We start from the raw sequence: 23,704 nt of genomic DNA, 5'->3' as shown, positions 1-23,704 counted from the left end.
GCATAAAAGGTGCAAAACAATAGAGTCGTTTTATTTTTCTTGTTCATGTTGACTTTTCAGTTTCTATTCGCTAGATATATGGTTGAAAAAGGATTAAAATATTGGTGTGACACTAATAATTCTTACTAAGATGTGATTTCTATATCAATGTGATGATTCCCGAACAAGTAAGTTTATTCCCTCTAGCTCAATTAAATTTCAGCCACATTATTTCATTGTTCATCTCTCTTATAACTAGTCTTATAACTTCTTAGGTATTGGGAAGTAATATTGGAGATAAATCGAGTTGTAATAATGCTCATGATACTAATGATGACGATGGTATCTATGGCAATATGGGAGATTATATATATGGTGAGGAGCCTTATGATCAGTACGACGATATGGTGATGAGGCTGATGATCTTCGAGTCATGCAACAAAGTGAAGTTATGAAGTTCATCGACAATTAGCTTATGCAAAACATTTGGACCATTATATCTTAGTTACTATTTTGTTTTGCATTGGACACTTCTTAGATGCATCACTATGGTCATTGTAATATTGATTCAACTCATTAGACATGTTATACTTTTTGATGTTATGTTGAATATAATATATTTTCTTTGGTCATTTGTAGTTGTGTGATTATGAGATGTATTTGAAATGCCAATATTTTGAAATACTATCATCGTGAATCACAATTTCTTGGTATACAACAACCCTCGATGCAAGCAATTTGTAAGGGTGACATATTTTCTACGATGCAACAAACATCTTGGGTAAACAATATATCCACGGGAACTTCAAAACGTTGGTGAATTTACGAATTGATGGTGCTGGCAACCTCTCAACTAAAAGAATCCCCGAAGGGTTCTATGGACCCTGGGTAATCATACTAACTGACGGTTTGCCACACCTCTCGGTTATAAATAACCTTTACAGTCAAATATACCGTCGACTATTAAGAAAATTGACGGGAAGCAATAACCGCAGGAAAATCAATATCCGACGGGGAACCGTCGGTTATAAGCGTCGTCGAGCTTCTGATGACCAAATTATGTCTAACGCTTCACCGTCGGCCTATTACCGTAGGAAACAATTTTATCTAACGGTACTGTCGGCTATAAGTGTAATGGCCGACAAAGCAAGGCCGGCAGGGGATAGCCGACGGTGACCCGTCGGTTATTAGTGTATCCGACGGTGAACTTAGATATCCCACGGTGATTGGACCCTCGGCTATAATGGAAAATCTAGTAGTGAGAAAGGGTTGCAAGGCACGTATTGTATTATTGCCATCGGGGATAACAAGATGGGGTTTATATCATATTGCTTGAGTTTATCCCTCTACATCATGTCATCTTGCTTAATGCGTTACTCTGTTCTTATGAACTTAATACTCTAGATGCATGCTGGATAGCGGTCGATGTGTGGAGTAATAGTAGTAGATGCAGGCAGGAGTCGGTCTACTTGTTATGGACGTGATGCCTATATACATGATCATGCCTAGATAATGTCATAATTATTCGCTTTTCTATCAATTGCTCGACAATAATTTGTTCACCCATCGTAATACTTATGCTCTCGAGAGAAGCCTCTAGTGAAACCTATGGCCCCCGGGTCTATCTCTTATCATATTTGCTTTCAATCTACTTTTATTTGCATCTTTATTTTCTGCATCTATATTATAAAATACCAAAAATGTATTTATCTTATCATACTTTCTCTATCAGATCTCACTTTTGCAAGTGGTCGTGAAGGGATTGACAACCCCTTTGTCGCGTTGGTTGCGAGTTCTTTATTTATTTGTGTAGGTTCGTGGGACTTGTTGAGGAGCCTCCTACTGGATTGATACCTTGGTTCTCAAAAACTGAGGGAAATACTTATGCTACTATTGCTGCATCACCCTCTCCTCTTCGAGGAAAACCAACGCAAGCTCAAGACGTAGCACCGCCCGATAAGGCAGACGACGCTGAGGTGTCGTCCCGGAGGATCTCTCCCGATCAACAAGTGGTGCGAGGGACAGTGAAGATTGGGCCCGAAGGTGACACTTCGGCCGTCCCGGGTCCGGGGTGTGCGGCCCCTACGGGGACCAACAATAAAGGCCCTGGACTATCCGATTTTCGAGGGACGGCGCAATCTGCTCCAGATCTGGAGGCGCCAGATACATTGATGGACACATTGCGACATGCGTTTGTCTTAGAGGAACATCGTACCTTGATGGGTATGGTGGTTGAGAGGGTTCTGTCCGCGAAAAGTGGATTGAATGAAGCCTTTACGAGCCTGCTAAGAGGCTTCGAGGTACGTAATGTAATATTTTAAATTGTGTTATAAAAGCAAAATGTGCCTGTGTATAGATAGTAGCCCCTGAGACTCTGGTTGGCGTCCAAAGGGAGGTGATCAGAGGATCGAGAAAGATAGGCCCAGGAAATAATCTGACTAATTGAAACACAGGCTGTTACATCCATGGCGACTGCCCAAGCTACAGAGATTGCAGATCTGAAACAGAAAGCTGATGTGGCGGATAATGACATCATGCTTATTAATAGGCGGCTTGACAGGCGCAAGATATGTCTTTGGGGCACTCGGTATATGCAAGTACTATGATATGAGCATGACGCTGAGAATTGTATACTGAGATATGCATAACTGCAGATAGTGCCGCCGCAGTTGAGACCCTTCGGGCTGAGCTTGCCCGGGCTAAGGAGCAGGCCAGGATGAGTAATGCGGCTGCCGAAAAGGCAGCTACTGAATTAAAGGCCGAACAGGCTGCTCGGCGCCAATGCGAGGAGAGAATATCTACTATGGTGCTTGAGCTAAAGGATGCCACTAGCCGATGCAACTTTCTCAAGAAAGATAACCAAACCAGAGCAGCTGGCCTTCACAAGGCCTTACAAGAGGCGAGGGAAGCAGGGTCCGAGTCTAAAGCAGCTCAGGAGGAGATCCAACAAGCTGGGAAGATCGCGGCTGGTAAGCCCTTCTTATTACAAACTAAATTTGGTGATCCGAAGTATGCCCCGCTTAATCAGATGTCGAGTTCTCGAGATGCATTTCCGGACTTGCCGAAGAGTGTCTCCGATGTGACACAGTTTTTCCAAGTGCAAGAAGGACATGCAATGGAAAAGCTTTTCTGGTTGCAATTCAGCATGTTGAAGCGTCCACTGTTGCTGAACGAATAGACGGCCCTGTGGGCCAAGCTCCACAAGCTATCCGGATCTGCCATGAAGGACGTCGTAGTCCGGCTGTGGCTGACTGAGCCAATTCCAAATAGTTATTTCGGTTTGGTGCGACAACTTGTTGATGCGGTGCCGCGTATCGACGTTGTTAAGCCGTCAACATGCATAGAAGGTGCACGAATGGTCCTTGCCCGCGTCAAGACGTACTGGGCGAAGATGAAGGCCACCGATATGTTTTTTCATCTTGAAGACTGCAGGGCTTACACCCCACAGCATTTTATTGAAAAAATAATAACAAATATTACAAAGGTTCCTCAAGAGGAGGAACATAAGTAAAGAAAATAAAGAAGAAAGCTATATAGGGCAGGCTACACTAGAACTAACTTGAAAAGAAAAGAAAATTACAACTGCGATTACATCAAGGTGGAAGGAAATCAATCCATTTGAGTAGAGCCTCCTTATATCTTCTCATAATCCTATGAGAAAGCAGGGTAATATCATGTATGAAGCCATTTCTCCACTGCCTAAAAGAAGGCCTAATGTGCCTAAAAGAAGGCCACCGATATTGCAGCAATAAGTCCACCCGAGGGCAAGGACCATCACACGCTAGAGCATTATTTTGAGGATGTCCTAGAGGGTGCCCGCTTGATAGAGGGCCAGTGCTCAAAAGATATTATGTTCGAGTGAAGTGTACCAAGATTGTAAAAACAATATTGTGATATATTGGGGCTATGTTTTTTATACTTTTGCCTGAAAAGTTTTTGGTGCCTCCTGTGCGGCCATTTTTTGTATAATCTGAAAGTTTACCAGTCATCGGCTTCTGCCCCCTCGCGTATAACACGGGGGTGTTCGGAAAATCACTTGATCACTCTTGATCCAACGTCTTGGTCCATTAAGGAGGTGTCAATGTGGCAAACCAGGCAATCGGACTATAGGGCTTTAACACTATCACTTAGCCATAGGAGTTTGACGGTGCGTGTAGGATATAGCCCCTGGTATGTACGCGGTTATCTGAATACGGTGCATTGATATATGTGACCAGAAGAATGGTCCTTCGTGTAATACGGAAGGAATCGTGAAGATTCCGGTGAGTCATCGAGTGGTTGACCAGCTCTTGCCGCATCATGACAGTCAGTTTTCGTCTTTCTCTACTGAGGTGCTCATCTGGACGAACCAAGACATAATCGCAGTAGTTCTCCCTTTACTACCCTAGCCGATAGAGCGGAACGTAAGGTAGTAAGCACAGGAGCCGGGCAACCCAACTATTGACCAAAGACATGATTCGGAGTTGATGTATATAAGGTCAAACTCGTGACGCCGAAGTACCCTATAAAGTTGTTCGGACTTGCCGGCAACTCATATGTTGCCATATTGAGCCCCTGGAGAATATGCCAAGAGTGGAAAGCTGAGAAAAAGGGCACTTTAAAGGTTTAAAATAAAGAGTGCGATTGAAAAAAACTTTTGGACCTCCTATCGCACGTTTGCGCTGCCTTGCCTAGGTTAAAGGACTTCTCAACAAGTATAGTCACCTGTAGTAAAAGATGGAAAAATGATTAGAAAAAGAAAAATAATATGAGAGTGCGGATGGTGTTATAGGTTTGTCCGCATTGTGCCTCCGCCGTTGACCAGTATTTTGAGTGTATAACTATGTGCGCGGGACAGACTTCATGGCTTATATGGGGTGGATGACGAAGGCCGAACTGCCAATTCAGCTCTGAGATTGATTGGTCCTGTCTAATGGAGAGCGGTGGCTTGATGGCCGACGAAATGTGTGGCTTGATAAGGCCGCTTGGTACTTCAGCTGCAATAGCCATAGTATGCTCCTATGTACGGAGGGAGCATTCCGTATTTCCGTTTATCGTGATGGTGCCACGTGGACCGCGCATCTTAAGTTGAAGATAGGTGTAATGTGGGACCGCGTTAAAGCGAGCAAAAGTGGTATGCCTGAGTAGTGCATGGTAGCTACTGTGGAGTGGGACAATATCGAAGGTCAAGCCTTCGCTTCGGAAGTTTTTCGGCGAGTCGAAAACGACTTCCAGTGTAATCGATCCCATGCATTGAGCTTCTACACCGGATATTGTTCCCTTGAAGGTAGTTGTGGTGGGCCTGATTCTTGAAGGATCGATGCCCATTTTGCGGACAGTGTCTTGGTAGAGTAGATTAAGGCTACTGCCGCTGTCCATAAGGACTTTCGTGAGATGGAACCCAATGATAATCGGATCGAGGATGAGAGCTGTCAGACCTCCGTGAAGGATACTGGCTGGGTGGTCCTTGCGCTCAGGAGTGATTGTGTGGGCCGCCCATTGGCTGAATTTTGGGGCGGCTGGCTCTATGGCACCGGCGTCCTGTAGTGCGTTCTTGCAGTCCCCTCTAGGGATGTGCGTCACGTATACCATGTTCATTGTCTTTACTTCGGGGGGGATTGCTTCTGACCCCCAGTGTTCGGCTCGCGAGTCTCTTCGTCTTCACTGTCACTGGGCGGCCCCTTCACCTTGTCTTCGGCATTAAGCTTGCCGACTTGTTTAAAAGCCCAACAACTCCTGCTGGTGTGATTGGCTGGTTTAACGGGGGTGCCATGAATCTGGCAGGGCCAATCCTGTATCTTGGCTAAATTGGATGGTCCGCCTCTGTTTGACTTGAATGGCTTTTTCCGTTGACCGGGTTTGGAACCACTGAATCCGGCGTTGACCGTTGTATCTTGCGTTCGTTCATTGTTATTGTGACGCTTGTGTATATTGTGTCGCGGCTTGCCATTGCCATCTCGAACTTCGGAAGTACCCGGATCATCGGTTTTGTTGCTTCTACGAGCAAGCCAGCTGTCTTCTCCCGTGCAAAAACGGGTCATCAGAGTGATAAGGGTGGCCATGGATCTTTGTTTTTCTTGACCGAGGTGGTGGGCGAGCCACTCATCTCGGACGCTATGTTTAAAGGCCGCGAGGGCTTCAGCGTCCAAACAGTCAACAATTTGGTTTTTTTATCAAGAACCTAGTCCAGAGCTTCCTGGCAGACTCCCCGGGCTGCTGGATAATGTGACTTAGGTCATCGGCGTCCGGAGGCCGAATATATGTACCTTGGAAGTTATTGTGGAAGGCATCTTCCAAGTCTTCCCAGCTGTCGATGGAGTTCTTAGGGAGGCTGTTCAGCTAGTGCCGGGTTGGCCCCTTTAGTTTTAGCGGGAGATATTTGATGGCGTTGATGTCATCGTCGCGGGACAAGTGGATATGGTGGAGGAAATCTTCAATCCATACTGCGGTGTCTATTGTTCCATCGTATGTTGCGATATTCATGGGTTTAAACCCTTTCGGGAATTCGTGCTCCATTACTTCAACAGTGAAGCAAAGGGGGTGTGCGGCGCCTCTATGTCGGGCCATGTCACGACGTAGCTCGGATGGAGTTCGTCTGCGGTGCTCGGCCCGGGCATTATTGCGTTTGTCACGTCCGGCTAGATGGCCGTCGTTGTGCGTCCGGGCATGTCCCCCTGACCTGTAGATCAATTTGTTTTGACCTGTTCTGTCGTCTAGGTCCTGCCGCAGGTCATATATATATGCTCCCAAGCTGTTATGTCTATGTTTTTGCGTCGAGGTAGTGCGGGCTGGTGTTCGGCTTGAGCTGCCGCTTTGTCCCGGCCACATGGTGGTCGGTCAGCCGCATTACACGCTGGTAGGACGGGCCCCAGTGCCTCGTCATCAAATTGGGGTAATAACTTGCGTTTCGAGTAACTTTTGGTTATGCGCTCGAGGCCGTGTTCTTCGGCTCCTAGGACATTAGTCCATCTATTGTTGAGTAGATCTTGATCAGCTTGAAGCTGCTGCTGCTCATTTTTCAGGCTTCTTGCAGTGGCTATTAGTTGGCGCTTAAAGCGCTCCTCCTGAGAGGTTTCTCAGGCATGATAAAATTCTCATTGCCGAGGCTCACCTCATCCTCGGAGAGCGGAAGGTAGTCACTGTCCTCTGAGTTTTTATTCATGGCCTGTTCATTAGGGCTAACTCACCCATCTTCCCGTTTGACATGTACAGAAGTTGGCTCAACGGGGTCTTCGTTGTCTTCGGCATCGTCCGGAGTATTATTTTCTCTTGTGCCGGTATTGCTGTTTTTCCACGGCGTGGTTTACAGCGGCGCCGCTGACGTCGGTGCTTTGGCTGTATCTCAGGAGGTTTATTCTCGACTGGATCCTTCTCATTGTCGTTGTTGTTCTCTTTGGGTGTATCCACCATGTATACGTCATACGAGCACTAAAAAAAAGACACATCCGTGACATTTTGGGTTGAACGATTTTTTTTTCCTGTCATACTTATGACACTTATATGACGATGATTGTGACAAAACCCGATATCATCATAATGTGGTGGGCTCCTACTTCTATGACAAAAAATCATAACAGAAAATGGGTTTTTTGTCCTGGGCAGGCCGGAGACACAGCTGCATGACATTCTTTGGGCCGTCCATGATGGAAAAAACCGTGGTAGAAGCAAGGGCGAGGAAAATTTCGGCGAGTTCCCGGTTACGGTGGGTGGTCGGGGGCCGAGCAATGCCCATTTCTCTCATACACGTACGCGCGTGTGTGCGAGGCGTTGGGCTCTAACTGAACCCGAGCGAGGCGTCGCCTAACAGAACTAGAGCGATTGCACTGCAGGCTACGCGTTACTGAACCCAACCGATCGATCGATGGCTGTTAACTGAACCCGATCGAGCGATTCCTTCGCTACTGCTGCTAACTGAAGCCGATCGATGTTGCCTCTGGATGAACAGTGAGTGTTGCAGGGGGGTTTGGATGAACAGTGAGCAGTGGGGTGGATGAATAGGACCCCGTGGTGTTGCCTCTGGATGAACAGGACCCCGATCGATCGAGCTAGTTGGGGTTGGATGAACAGGACCCCGTGGAGGGCTGGATGAATAGGACGACCCCGTGGAGGGCTGGGTGAACAGTAGACGGTGGAGGGTGGATGAAAAGTAGCCCGTGGAGGGGTTGTTGAATAGGAGCCCGTCGAGAGGGGTGGTTGAACAGTAGCCGGTGGTGTAGCACACGGTGGAGGCTGGATGAATAGGAGCCCGTGGATGAACAGTCGCAGGTGGAGGCTCGAGGTCGACGGTGGATGAACAGTAGCCTGTGGAGGCTGGAGGAGGTCGATAGTGGAGATGAACAGTATCTCGTGGAGTCCCGTTTTGCGGTACGCCAGACCCCTCCCGATGAACAGGACCCCCGTTTTGACCGTAGCGCTCCAACACAAGTCTGTTTCCTCTGTTTTGTGGTACGCCACACCCCTCCCAATCAACAGGACCCAGTTTCGATTGTAGGAGGTCCAACACAAGTCCGTTTCCTCCGTTTTGCGGTACGCCAGACCCCTCCCTATGAACAGGATCCCGTTTCGAACGTGGCCGGTCGAACACAAGGCCGTTTCCTCCGTTCTGCGGTACACCAGGCCTCGTTTCCATCTCCTGTTCCGTCAAAGCCCTCCCGATGAACACGACGACGCATTCAGTTCCGACCCAGCTGGTTGGCTCCCCATGAACATCACGACGATGTTGTTTCTCCGTTCCGACCTAGCCATGTACACGAGCCCCGACCGTACGTATGCGCGAGTAGGTGTTCGAGACCCCACCCGTATGTACGTACATGGTCGTATTTACTTTCTTGCACCCTGGTTGTTGTACGTACATGTACATGATATGTGCGCGCCTCTACTACGACACGTGCGCGCCTCTACTACGACACATGCGCGCCTCTACATCGACCAGTATGTACGACACGTTCGCGACCAGAATGACAACGCTACATACGCTTCGACCAGATGGGTCCCGATTGTCAGGCACTTCCTTGCATGCAAAGATGTAGCTGGTGGGTCCCAGCAGTCAGGGGGTGAATCGTTTTTTTTTTTGCCCGGACGCACTTCCTTGTGTACGAAGATGTGGTTGGTGGGTCCCAGCAGTCAGGGGCGAAACGTTTTTTTCATGAAATACGGTAGCCTATCCGGTGGGTCCCTGCTGTCAAGTGGAGGAATAATTATTTTGCGCATAATAAGGAGGCACTTCCTTGCGGCCGGCGTGGATCCAGTTGTCAGCCTCTTCTGATGGAAGTCGTTCCTTGACCACGTTGACCACGCCGCGCGGAGAGCACCAGGGTGGTGGACGACGGCGAGGCCTAGGAAGGGGACAACGCGGAGCCGGGGAAGACGCGGCAGTGGAAGCCCGTGTGGAGAGGAGTACAAGGGTTCACTGGTTCGGCTGCGGTGTGAGGCTGCCGTCACCGCAGGGCCTGTCCAGCGGAGGGAATTGTAGGGGCGGTGAGGCCTCTGTGAAAGCATAGCCGGCCACGGGAGGCAGGAGCATGCGGCACAACCGGCGCTGCTTTGGGCGGCTGGAGCAAGAAGACCAGAGGTTGAAGGAGCACTACGGCCGTTGGATGGACAACGTATGGTCACTTGAGCTAGAATCGGTCATATTGACTAAGTTGACAAAGCCCTCCGTCCCCGTCAACTTAGTAGGCCCACAAGTCAGCCTCCCACAAAGGTGGGTCCCAGCTAGCAGGGGGAGTATTCACTTTTTTGTGCGTAATAAGTAGGCACTTTCGGTGGGTCCGAGCTGACAGCGGGGGAAACGTTTTTTTCGCAAAATACGGTGGCCCGTCCGGTGGGTCCCTACTGTTAGGTGGAGGAATAATTATTTTGTGCGTAATAAGGAGGCACGTCCTTGCGGCTGCCATGGACCCAGCTGTCAGCCTGTCCACATACAGTACTCTTCCGATGGAAGTTGGTCGTTGACCACATTGACCATGCCGCGCCGAGAGCACCACGGCGGTGGACAACGGCGAGGCCTAGGAAGGGGACGACATGGAGCCGGGGAAGACATGGCAGTGGATGCCCACGCGGAGAGGAGTACGAGGGTACACTGGTTCAGCTGTGGTGTGAGGCTGCCGTCGCCGCAGAATAACAGGGGTTGTGGGTGAGTGGAGGGATGGCCTGGACAGTGGTGGGAGTAGTATGGGGGTGGTGAGGCCTCCGTAGCAGCACAACCGGCCATAGGAGGCAGGAGCATGCGGCATGACCGACGCTGCTTTGAGCGGCTGGAGCAAGAAGACCAGAGGTTGAAGAAGCACTACGGCCATTGGATGGACATCGTATGGTCACTAGAGCTAGAATCGTTCATATATTGACTAAGTTGACAAAGCCCTCCATCCACGTCAACTTAGTAGGCCCACAAGTCAGCCTTCCACTATGGTGGGTCCCAGTTGGCAAGGGGGTATTCATTTTTTTTGCACAATAAGAAGGCACTTCCTTGCATGCAAAGATATAGTTGGTGGGTCTGACCTGTCAGTGGAGGGAACTTTTTTTCACGAAATATAGAGACCCTTCCGGTGGGTCCCAGATGTCAGGTGGAGGAATCATTATTTTGCGCGTAATAAGGAGGCATTTCCTTCTGTGCGGCCATGGACCCAGCTATCAGCCTTTCCACGTACAGTCCACTTCCGATGGATGTCGTTCGTTGACCATGTTGACCACGCCATGCCGAGAGCACCAGGGCGGTGGACGACAGCGAGGCCTACGAAGGGAATGACACGGAGCCGGGGAAGATACGGCAGTAGCTTCCCACGCGGTGGAGAGTACGAGGGTTGACTGGTTCGGCTGCCGTCGCCAGAAAATAACAGGAGGTATGGGTGAGTAGAGGAACAGACAGGCCAGGGATGCGAGTATGGTGGGGCCGTGAGTCCTGCCTGGCAGCACAGCCGACCACAGGAGGCGGGAGCAGGCGGTTCCAACGGCGCTGGTTTGGGCGACTGGGCAGGAAGATCAGAGACTGAAGAATCACGATTGCCGTTAGATTGACATCAAATGATCTGACGCTTGTAGAGTCGATTGTTGACTAACTTTCTTTTTTGAGAAACCTTGTGTACGCATGAACTTAGTAGGCCCACAAATCAGCCTCCAAATCTGTGGCAGAAAACATAGAGCCCATTTGCTATTTTTTAATAATTTGCAGCCCATTTTCTAATTCTTAAGTAATTTATTAGAGCCCATTTTCTGCCCAAGACCACGGTCAAAAAGTTCAACCTTATTTTGCATATTTCGGTGGACTCCGAACTGTTGTAATCCCGAAATGATAAACATTTTTTAAGAACTTATTGATTTGCCAAAAATCGTTTTATTTTTGTAAGCAAATAAGACGTGGGACAATTGAGTTGGTTTAAGGGAAAACCAGTGGTAAAAAATCAGTGCTGGGGGGAAAAACAACAAAAGTAAGGATGTAAATATGAAAAGGGAATTTTATGTATTTTCAATATAATGATATGTGTATATGAACTAGTAAAACTATAGGTAGTGATTAGAAAATGGATGTAGGACATGCGTTTCAAGAGGAAAATAGACCTGGGCTGTGTGTTTGATTCAGTAAAAAAACTGCCTGCGGATGTTGTAAGACAAAATATAACTAACGCTGGCGGGCCAGAGGCCAGTAGATAGCTACTGGATCTTTGTGCCCCGTTGTCATCATGGGTTGGGCCTATTAAAAACAAAACCAAGCCTGGGCAGTCTACAGCCCAGTTGAAACTTGCTCGACCTGAAAAAAAAAATATACGTGCTCAATAAACGAGAGAATTCTGCAAGTACAGACTGATAACTGGGATGCGGCAGGGATATTGTTTTTTCATCGTGATAATAAGTGCATGCACTTATTACAAAAAAATTAGAGAACTGGGAATTCGAACGGCAGGTACTTCTATTGCCCATCAAATAAAAAACTGGTGCCTGAAAATTCGTTTCGAAACAAATGATTCAGCTTTATATCCACGCTGACCCTCGACATGATGGTTGGAAGCAAATGCAAGTTCATACCAAAAGATCGTTAACAACAATACCAACTTGCGGACGACAAGGTAGTACAAAGTACCAATACCAAACTAACTTATAATCTTTTTACTCCTAGCCGTAGTGTTCGTCTGGTAGAAAATCTTGTAGAGGACCAGCTCCCGCTCCTTCTCTTGCTCCAGGTCCCCGAGGTGGTACTGGTGCATCACCCAGTTGGTCCTCTGCTAGTCGAAGTTCTTGTTTGTGTGCAGCACCAGAACCCTTTTGCTACTCGTCTGCCGGCCGTTGACCATCACCGGCAAGGTATTGCCGGTCTTGTGCCACATCGCATGCATGCCGCACTCTGACTGTATCTTGCGACACGTCCACGTGCCCCTTTTCAACGCCCTGGAATTGCGCTAGAAGAAATGCTTCCTTAGTCCACTCAGTGTGATGCCTGCAGTATTGTCGAATACATGTTTTAGTGTACGTAGTTGGCATTTTCATAACATCTTTGGCATTTTGTAGTCACTTGTTTAACTTTTTATTAACTGTCAAATTGTAATTGCTTCACCAGGTCTGCGTCTAAAAAGAAAAATAGAGCTACAAAGAAAGGAATATGTTTGTGCAAGTAGACGGCCGATTGGTGTCTTACCTAGAAGTTTCTCAGGTTGGGTGTAGCATATGCCGTGCTCGCTGTCAATGGTTGGTATGAACAAATCAATGAGAGGGTGAGATCTCGCGCTGTCAGCACTCACTTTGGCCTCAAGGTGCTCGATCAGCTCCCGATCCGTGGGATCGAACTTGACGTCAGCCGGCAGCACCGGCCAATCCTTCTTCGACTTGCATCGGTAATTCCAGTTATATGGTACTCAATGTATGATCAATCGACTGTTTTAAGCGAATGATGACAGATTTTGACAGATAAGTGGTACTTCAAATCTGAATTCCAGAATACCCAAACACGGCGCCGGGATTCTTGTGTCACCTCACGCGCAGTGTGTTGTCACGTCAATTCAATGTGTGGACATGATGAATAATTTGACCGGCGTATACTAGTACTGCTGCTGTACTACTTACTAGTCGTATTGGGTGTCACATTAACCATAGGTTTAACTAACAAGTACACACTTGAAGCCTAATTGATATATATATATATATATATATATATATATATATATATATATAGAGAGAGAGAGAGAGAGAGATGAGTGCTTCAAACTAACAACAGTACATAATATCCAACAAAAGAGGGTCGTGCTACAGCAACAGAATACATGGCTCAGTCTAGATATCAGCACGAATCAAGTTGTGCATATTTGCTATTGGCATGAGCCACATCGCCGTATGTCGGGTTTGCAAAAGCCATCCATCGCGTGGAAGCTTGATGCCTTTCACACACTAAATATTATCTGGCAACAAGTTGTGTCGACGAATCTCTAGATATGGTGATTCATGAAACCCATGGTATGATGTGTAAACACAGTCCCCTCCCCTGGCGAATGGAAGTTGCATAGCACGGTAATCATCGTCGGTGATATGATCGATGATTGGTTGGATGATCGGATAATTGAGCCTGAGGAACAAGGAGTGGTTGCCGAGGCTGTAAAACTACCTCCAGTTGAATACGCCTGGCCCAACAGAGTTGGGATCTTTCTCGAACACGAAGCAGCCATAGCCATCAATGTCACGAACGCCCCACGCATTATACTGCATGTTGTTTGATGTGAGCGATAAACCACCACCCATCGGCTGGTATGATTCCAGGTCCTGGAATCACGAAGGCCAGCGCATTTGCGTCTATTGCAACAATTCAAATTGGAGACCAGAAGGACAAAAATAAACAATCATGTTCAGAGTATGTGTGGAATTAAGATTATTATAACAGTGACACATATCATAGATAGAGAATTGCAATGTCGTGGTCATAATCATACCCCAAGTTAAAAAAATAAGCCAATGGCTTTCATATTCTAGCAATATGTCATGGTTCAAACATCATGTAACAATGAGAGAAAAGCAGCTATGACAGAGCCTACTCATATTCTACCATAGCACTTACTACTACTGTTATCATATCAACTCTAAGCAATAACATGCGTTGTTATAAAAATCATGGAAATGAGAGTAACATATAGCAATCCTGATGTTATGCTCATAATATCTATTCTAAAAATCATTAGATGCCAATTGTTCTCATATCAACTCTAACAATAACATGTGTGGTCATAAATATCTAGGAAATGAGAGCAACTTATAGCAACGATGTGGTTATAGACATACTATCTATTCTAAATTTGTAATAATGAATAGGCAGTCGTATTCATAAGGTAAAGATGAGATGATATAGAACAATTACATGATAATAGATTCCACCAGTATAGGTAGCCAATCCGTGCGTCGACCACGTAAACGATGCCATCATGCACTATAGCATCAGACAGAAATGTTGCCTCAATAGGATTGATGATGAGCCATATACATGTATGGCGACCGGATTCTAGATAGAATAATCCCATGTTGAACAAGGCAATGACCTTGTAATCCATGTAGTCTTCTGATGGTGTGGGCACTTCGCAGATTACAACTTTCAGCAAACAGAGGTCGAGCCAAAAGCTTGACGCGTCTCGTGCGTAGTAGGCAGGAGTGTCCGGCGGGCCACGAGGCTCGATGGCGGCGGTATCCAACGATGGAAGGGTGATCTCTCGTTGGGCGTAGATATCCACGAGACGCCACGGACTACAGGATTGGTGGATGAGGACGATCCAGTTGGCCTTCATGCCCGCCCAGTAGTGGACGCGCATGAAAGACAGGTGGACGGGTAGTGGTAGCATGTCGAGGGGCACTACAGCAACCTCCGTAGGATCGTCAAGTCGGTGTCTAGGCCACCTGCGAGGATAGGGCATCAGCAAGCAGGGTGTGTTGAAAAGAGCCGGCCGGTTGCAGATGAGTAGATGGTACAAAGACACCGAGCATGCGGCCAGACGGACGATGTTGAGTAGGTCCATACGATTATAGATCTGCTCCAAGAGAACATCGGGAAGGGAATTCCAATCGCGGCTCTGCATGTCAGTAGGTTCTGTCAGTAGGGTTTTCGGTGCCCGCGAGCCAGCGGGGAAGTGGACTCGGGCGGGCGAGCAAAGAAGCTTCTCCTCGTGTGGCCGAGCAATGAGCAGGGGGATATGGTACGCGCGAGCTACCAAGGAAGATGGCGCGGGCGGGCGAGTAGTGAGCGGGGGTAAGTGGTGTACGGCCGACGATGGGGAAGAGAGGAGGAAGAAGAAGAGAGGAGGAAGAAGAGTGGAAGACAGGGAAGAAAGTGCATTAAAACTCAATTCTATTAGTACTACTACCAGGATATACCGTCCTTCGGAGTGTAAATAGTTACACCGATGACATGTGGGTCTACCACAAGAGGGCCCATATGTCAGTTAATGGAGGACAGAGGTGCGTAGGCGTATTTGCGGAAGTGTGCTCTACTGGCAAACATGATGGCAGTATTGGGTAAGGTTGATTTAGTAACATCAACACGCTGGTTCAGCTTATTAATTACATGTCCCATCTGCTGCAGCGTGTATTGTCACTTCACTGCGAAGACTAGTTAAATAGTTCTCTCTGACCGAGATGGGGAATAATGGATCACGAAGACTTCCTTTCTACAGTATCCCTATGCCTCTACGCTCACTTCACTCATTTTGCTCCGTACCTAGTCACTTGTTGAAATCTGTAGAAAGACAAATACTCCGTATTTGGAAACAGAGGGAGGTTTTTACTCCGTATTTGGGAACAGGGGGAGTATCACCATATGGAGGGAAAAGAGAAAGCTTGAAATATGAACATGTCAATGGGAGGGAGTAAGCCTCGTGCATGCATGAATGCATGCAACATGCAACACTCACACATACACATGGACACACGCAACACTCACACACCCATGCGGCAGACAACATACGACGCAACACACACGCTCATGCTCAAGTGCTCAACCTACTCCCTACGTCCGTGAAAGACTGTACATTTAGAGATTTACACATTGACTAGGGCATAATTAACGCCCAAAAGTAGCAGCCTTATGTGTGCATGCGACCATTGAGAGAATAAGAATAAATGAAGGCCGTTGCATGCTGTAATTAAGGATAGACATGCAGCCTATACCTAGAGCACAAGTTGGTGCATTAGTCAATCAATATCGATTTAGATTAAAGGCTAAATGCATTGGAAGTGTAGATGTACATCATGTACTACACTCTTTGTTTTTAGCCGATGTACACTCTTTGTTGGAAGACCGAGGGAGTACACGTGCGTGCACTCACATACACAGCCAGAGTGGTTCGCGCGCAAGGGTTGGACTCCTGTCGCGCCTGCGTAAAGTTTTGTTTAACTGATTTCTTTGCTCTACCAACTGACAGGTGGGATCCAGAAACCAGGTGGCAATTTAACCAGTTAACAAAGTGCCACGTCGACTATGTGGCCGGTCAGTAGGGTGCAATACGGTGCTCTACGATGAGCTAGTGATCGTATAATCACCACAAAACTATATATAGTGACCGTAAAGAGCGTATTGTTACATACGTTGACCGCTAGTGTATTTTTCTCGTTTCAAATTAAGCCATATTAACCGGAAAGGACGCAGTATGGAGTAGTGCTAGTATTGCTTTGATGTGTCCCGCCAACTTGCCAAACAAGGAGAAGCTTGCTTACTACGCCTCTCCCTCGCCCACGCGCGCGGTGGTTCGTAGGACGAAGAGAGGGTTTTGACTATAGCACCCTCTCCCTCTCCCTCTCCCTTGCCCTCACCCTCACGGTGTATGTGCAGCAGTTCAATCGGCGTCAGATTGCCAGAAGCATATTGTACTATAGTATCATCATTGTTGGACCTTCCGAAGAGGCGAAGGGCCAAGTGCAAGGTTCACATGAGTACGAACTATTGAACCTCCTGAAGAGGCAAAGAGACAAGAGCAAGGTTTTATAGGAGTTGTCATCCTAGTAGGAGTGTACTACAACTATAGTGAACGATGCTACTGTATGATGTCGCCACGTCATGTATATCCAAAGTTGTGCCACCTTTTTTTCTCAAAGAGCGTGTTGGAGCCCGTGCAACAACCACACAAGTTGCATGTACACATAACACATTTACTAGTAATAAACTCTAAAGGACAAATGCCAGTATGCCACACAAGTTCATCTCAAATTCATGTGATAAATTTGTGCACGACTAGTCTACATATATTCACAGCGCTACCGTTCACAATTTACCGTACTCCACTTACACGTTATAGATGGGCTACATGTCCTCCTCCAGGTTCCACTCCCAGGTGTTCTTCATGGATGGCACGATCCATAGTGGTGGGTAACGGGAATCATTGTCGCAGCTTTCTAGTCCGGTTCCACACGATGGAGACTCATCCAAGTTGAAGCGGCATAAATCAGGGATAGTGTGTCCCAGCATGTCATTCATCCGGCGGTGCGCACTAAAGACACAACCATGTTTCATGAACGGCACGCATTCCGTGTCATGCACGGAAGGTGGCATCCGCTTCATAATGGGGTAGCTCTCCCCAATGAAAAGCGAGTACTCTCCAAGAGTGTTCCTCGGCACCCACGTAGCATCACGGGGGTCGAACTCGGCGCCGTTCATCTAGTACACGCGGCATCTCAGACCTGTACACATGGTGACGTACATAGTCAAGGTCCATGCATAATAATGTTGTGCTCAAACATGGCGGTCAGTAATACTGTGCAGCAAATAGTACTACTCCGGTATAGAGGAAGTAAAATAACTTACTTATTATATATAGCCACTCTTGGCTACATGGATGAGATAGTAAGACATGAAAAACAAAAATGGTGGCAGCTAGTGGGTTCAAGTCTTCAAGGGCCTAGCTAGCTATACGCGTCCTCCAAGGTAAAAAGTACTCCTACTAGTACTAGTAAGTACTAGTACAATAGTGAAAGAGAAGGCGAGAGGGTTAAAAAATGGAATACCTGGGTAGATGGTGACGGTCTGATCATGGTAGATTGTGTGACCATGTTGCACATCAGTGGTACCATGGGTAATCACTGCTAAGATAGTTGATCCCAATATGCCAGAGTCAGCTACAAGGTTCCAGGTTAGACCGAATCGTGTATGCAAATGCACATCCAGGATTGGCGATCTTATTTTGATCGGGGGATGACTGGTCCCTACAAAATAATGGAGTACTATTAGGGATGCAAATGATGGTTTGTGCATTCCGTTTGTAATCTCCTGTACCGTAGGATGGCAACCAGATGAAACAAGTCCCCTGGCTTGTCACCACGAAGATGCGGCCTAGATGGCGCACGGCGTCTTTGAACGTGTAGGGGTACAAATCTGCTGCCGCCAACATGCGCCAGCCTCTGCTATTACTGCCACTTGCATTGATGGCAATCCATATGTCGAACACCGCGATGAGATAGTAATCATCGTAGCCATGTCGCTTTGTGGGGGTCCGCAATTGCTATCTTCCTCAATCTCATGTAGGCATCATCATATGTATTCAAGCCCAGCCAGTCCGGAAGGCCAATCCCAATGGTGAAGAAGGGGTCTACTGGAACGGCCGCACTAATATGGATGTTGTGCAAAATGATGGTGGTATCCGGCCGGAGGTATGCAAGCCAATCTTCGTTGGCACCGACCCAGACCTATATATAAGACGGTGGGCAGCGGAGAAATTACGGGGTGGAAATGGAATAACTAAGTACTACATGATCAAACTCCATTACTGACCTGCTCATCGGACAAAATCCGAGTACCTCTCAACGTCGGCAACTCTAGCAGATTCAACGTGCAACCATGGCCAGGGAGCGGTGGACTGTTCGAAGGATTGTCCCATAGAAGAACCTTCTCCTCGAGGACGCATGGAAGACCAACAAGCATGGCCTTTTCCCAAGCCTGTTTAAGCACCGTCTTGAAAAAGTTGATGCAGGAAGCTCCAAGTCTTGTGGCGGTGAGGACGTCGGAGCGGCGTGCGATTTCTCCTAGAGGATCGTCTTCCAAGGTCTCCCAGCCCCGACGAGGAGGGGAATCGCTTGGCGAATCAATGGGAGCAGCGACGAACTGCCTTCTCTTCGGGGGGAGGGGAACTGGTGAGGAGGAGGTAAGAGCGTAGTAACCGCAGGGCCTCGTCCCTTCCAAATGTAGATCATTCCTTAGCGAAGGGGTGAGGATATTATTTACTACTAGTACTAGCATTATGGAACGTTATGGGATTGCATTATACTATAAATAATAGCACTAGTAAGAAATTTTTGGCACTAGGTAGTAGTTTTTGGCGTGGATTAAGAAATTTTGGGTACGTTTTTTTTATTTTTTATACACGCCAACTAGTGTCAAAAAACGTCTTACATTATGTGCGGAGGAGTACGTACTCATATTGTAGCAGTACTAGTACTACTTTTTCTCAACTAGTAGTGTGATGTACTGTACTTCTAGTCTAGTCTAGTATAGTGCACCAGTTTTGAACTCTTGAATCTCAGGGCCAAGGAGCTACAGTTGGAAGTGGAGGGTACTACTGTTCTCTAGAACCATCACTGTACTATCAATGCAGGGAAAGTACACCTGTGTAGTGGCCTAGTGGGTACTCTCGGTGCTCTATTCAGCCGCTCCTCTCATATAGTTGGCCTACTCAGCCGCACCATTTACGCACACACTAGCAGCTTGTTTATCAGCGATGGTTACTGCGGGGGCAGAACATTTTAGTTATTTGATACAGCGATACTAGGCTTTTTGCTTCCATTTGTGGAGGTGTAATGGATCTTGTCGAACTTTGTTAGTAGTTCCTTCTTTATGAATGAGATGAAGCAAATCTTTTGCCTCCGTTTCAAAAAAAACATGTCAAGAGGAATTTCTTTTAGGGACAATTCCATTTCTTCCCCTAACTTGAGCCCACACTTGTCATTTACCCCTAAATTCTGAGTATGCTCAAATCTGCCCCTGTGTCGTTAGGTAGTGTTATAGAAATACCCCTGAGCGTCGTTTCTGTTAGGTCAAAGGGGTTTGACTGTGCAATTTGTCCAAAATGCCCCTGGGTGGTACCAATCCACATTTAGGTAAACTATAAAAAGAAAAAAAAACAAGTCAAAGTTGGACCAGTCAATAAGGACTGGTCATTAGATATTGGAGGCCCACATGTCATTGTCTCTTTAATGCATTATTGTTTTAGTTAGTAGAGGGCCCATGGGTCCGTGGAATACCTAACAAGGACGGTTAGGCGGCAAAATTTCGTGTTTTGACCCTTTTCTGAAACCTATTCGAGATCTGACCCCAGTTGAAAAAATTTCGAGATCTGACCCTTTTGCTACTGCCAGAGTCCATGGCGATAGGGTCTAACAGCCTACCGCCAGGGACTTTGGCGGTAGGAAACATCACTACCGCCAAACAGGCTGGCGGTAGCCTGCACAACCCTACCGCCAAGGTGCTTGGCAGTAGGCACGAGCATGCACTGTGTTCAATACTTAGGAGGTTTTTGGCAGTAGGGCATGCAACCCTACCGCCAGGGTACTTGGCGGTAGGCTGTTATACCCTACCGCAAAGGTCTCTGGCGGTAGCAAAAGGGTCAGAGCTCGAAAAAATTTCAATTTAGGGTCAGATCTCGAATAGGTTTCAGAAAAGGGTCAAAACACAAAATTTAGCCGGGTTAGGCTAGACAAGTTTTTAACGATAGCAGCTAAACACCAGCGGATCTAAAAAAAGGGTAAACACAAGCGCGTGCACTAAGGCACGACGGCGATGTACAGGAAGATGTCGGTGGTCTATGTGCTGTAGAGATGTCCTATGAGGCTGTGGGCGCGAATACAAAGTGGACCGAGGTGGCCGTGAGGATGGGAAACAGTGAGCTCGTGGTACGGCGACGAGGGCAGTGGGGCAGTGGAGCTCGGAGCTCGCGGGGGGATATACTCGGGGTTGTGCGGCTCCAAGGGAACGACGTGACTGGCTTTAGGAAGCAATAAGGAACGCGAGGAAGATGGCGTAGAGGCCGGGGGCTCACCATGGCCGGAGATCGGCCGCGGCGGCGGTGGACCGGAGCTGAGGAAGAAGGAGAGGGGTGCCGGCGATTGGGGCAATCCCAGGCCAATTCCTTCGGCGAGGAGACAAAGTAGACAGTGGCAAAGCTCATGGAGGCGATTTTTGAACTCCGGGAGTCCATTGACCACACGCGCATGAGAGACGATGCTGCCGGAGTTGAAGAAGACAAGAAGTGCGATGTCGATGCCGAGCACTGAGGCTTCCCCTCTCCGATTCCTTCCTCTAGAGCAGCTCTCTCATCGTGATGAAGATTTCTCCATCTACAAATGGTTGTGTGGTTGACCGTAGGGTGGACCCCGATAGCGCCCTGCCATGGCCGCACCTCTGTTGAGCAGGGTGAGGGCCCCGTGGCCTCCGGGTGCCGCGCTTCTGTATCTCGGATGCGGCAGGAAGTTGCGGACTGCTATGGTACTCTGTGAGCGCTCCCGCGTCAGGAGTCGCCGGCAATGACCGGAGCCCGAGCTCCTCCCTTCTGTTTCACGTGCGTCGAGAGGTTGAAGAAGGAGGAATTGGTGAACCGGTACGGTGGGCCTCGATCTTTTTGTTTTTTTCCTACCATTGGTCCCACTTGTAAGGAGGGGTATAATTGCCAGGAAAAGTCTTGAAGCCGGTCAAACCCCTTTGACCTAACAGAAATGACGCTCAGGGGTATTTCTATAACACCATCTAATAGCACAGGGGCAGATTTGAGCATACTCAAAATTTAGGGGTAAATGCCAGGTGTGGGTTCAAGTTAGGGGGGAAATGGAATTGTCCCTTTCTTTTATAGTAGAGCCGATAATGGAGTGAAGTCCATGCGTGCAACGCCACAAGCTACAGAGTAGTAGTAGAGCACTTTACGTATAGAGTCATATTGCACAGTTTCCAATCCCCCCCCAGGCTTTTCTAGCTACTCGGGCTTAATTGGGAGTCGCTAGTTTAAATATGCTACTAGCTGATGAGGAAGCTGCAAGCGAGGTGTGGCTAGGGCGAGCACGCGAGCCACGGGATGCTGGGAAGGAAACCCCGTTCACGTGGCTAGGCTATCCAGTGCACCCAGATTGTGGTGCCGCACATCCGTTTGACTTCAAAACTCAAACTACACGTGTAAAATATTGGCTCGCAGCGAAATTACTATTTAAAAAAAAGACCGCCGTGCGTTCGGCCGGGATAGAACCCACAAAACGAGGTATACACTCCCTCGACCACTAGTAGTACTCGTTGGAGCACAACGCAACCTAGAATCGCCTTTTGTCGCTAGTAGTACGTACATTGTTCCTTACAAGAAACCCCTAATAATGCAAGAAACCACTAAAATGCCAAGAAACTACTACCACTTGCATAAGTGGCAGACTTAAGATAAGACTAGCTTATCAACCATTGTACATGTGTTGTGGTATTCTCACTAGGGGTTGCGAGGCGACAGATGCCACAAGGGCTTAGTGTGAGGGTAAGACTGCTGCTGATAGGCCCGGGAGCGGGTATGCGAGTAGAACGCGCTAGTTTACTCAGGTTCAGGGCTCTCCGGAGAGGTAATACCCCTACTCCTGCATGTCTGAGTATATATTTGGGGTGTACATCGGGCAGTACAAAGTGCTCCTGGAGCTGTATCTGAGATCAGTGCCAAGGGCATCTGATCTCGTATATGCATGCGTATGGCCGGCTCTAGTGGTCAAGTATGGCCATGGCTTGTGGTCGTGAGTGGCCTTGTGGCCAAATGAAAGTGGCGTGAGGGAGTGGATGGATGGATGTGTGCCTTATATAGGCATGGGGGTAGCTTGCTACCTAAGCTAAGGTAGTGACGTGGGGGGAAAGGGGGCATGGGGAACGATGCCCATGAGAGGTGTGGATGTGACGTGCATGCCTCCTTGTCCCTGGTGCACTTTATAAAACAATTCCCAGGGACAGATACACTGTAGATGATGTCGCGATATGGTTGTCTCGTCGATATCTTGTCGGTGTCGGGTCGGGCTGTAGTCGGCAGCCGGCTGGTTGACGCAGTCGGGAGTCGGCTGGTCGGTGCAGTCGGCAGCCGGCAGCCAGCCGAGCAGAGCAGTCAGACGGGGAGCCGGTAGAAGCAGCCGGGCAGTCGTACTGAGGGGCTTTGCTAGCCCCGATGTCTTGAATTATTGTCTTGCCGTCTTCGGGGTACCCATCGCCAATTACTCCGAGACTAGCCCCCGAGCCTCCCGGCAACTTTGCCAAAGTAGGGCAGAGCTTTTTTGGCGGGTGTTCACGGAAATGATCATATAAAAGACAAAGTTAGTCCATGCAGATATATCAAATTATTAATTTTAGCGTTGCAAGTTTTATGCGGAGGGTGCCGACTCAGTTTCGTCCGAGCCCCCTTCAATCTTTTTCGTGTTCCCTCCGATTTTTGGCTTGTGCTCTCACTCGCCAGACAGCCGCTCTGCAGTCTGTGGCTGAGAGTGGGCCGTGAAGTGGAGTGTATAGTACTTAGACTCTGGGAGCGGATTTAACCGAGCAGATACTCATAAAGGAAACGGTCGGGTCGCCCGAAGCGTTTCTCTTCCCGGACATTTTTCGCGTGGGGTGACCTCTAGCTTTTGCTCTCGCTAGCCGGACAGCCGCTCTGCAGTCCGTGGCTGAGAGGTGGGCCTTTGGTACTGCGCGTGCTACTAAGTCATCTGCGGATAAAACGTCTCAGGCCAAGCGGCCAGCCCCTAGGCCAACTCTGGCTGGCACCGGGGTGAACAGTGGTGCAACTGTAATAAAAATGTGGACATA

The sequence above is a fragment of the Triticum dicoccoides genome, chromosome 7B (assembly GCF_002162155.2).
Source record: "Triticum dicoccoides isolate Atlit2015 ecotype Zavitan chromosome 7B, WEW_v2.0, whole genome shotgun sequence".
NCBI lineage: Eukaryota > Viridiplantae > Streptophyta > Magnoliopsida > Poales > Poaceae > Triticum > Triticum dicoccoides.
Note: the sequence above shows the minus strand (reverse complement) of the source record.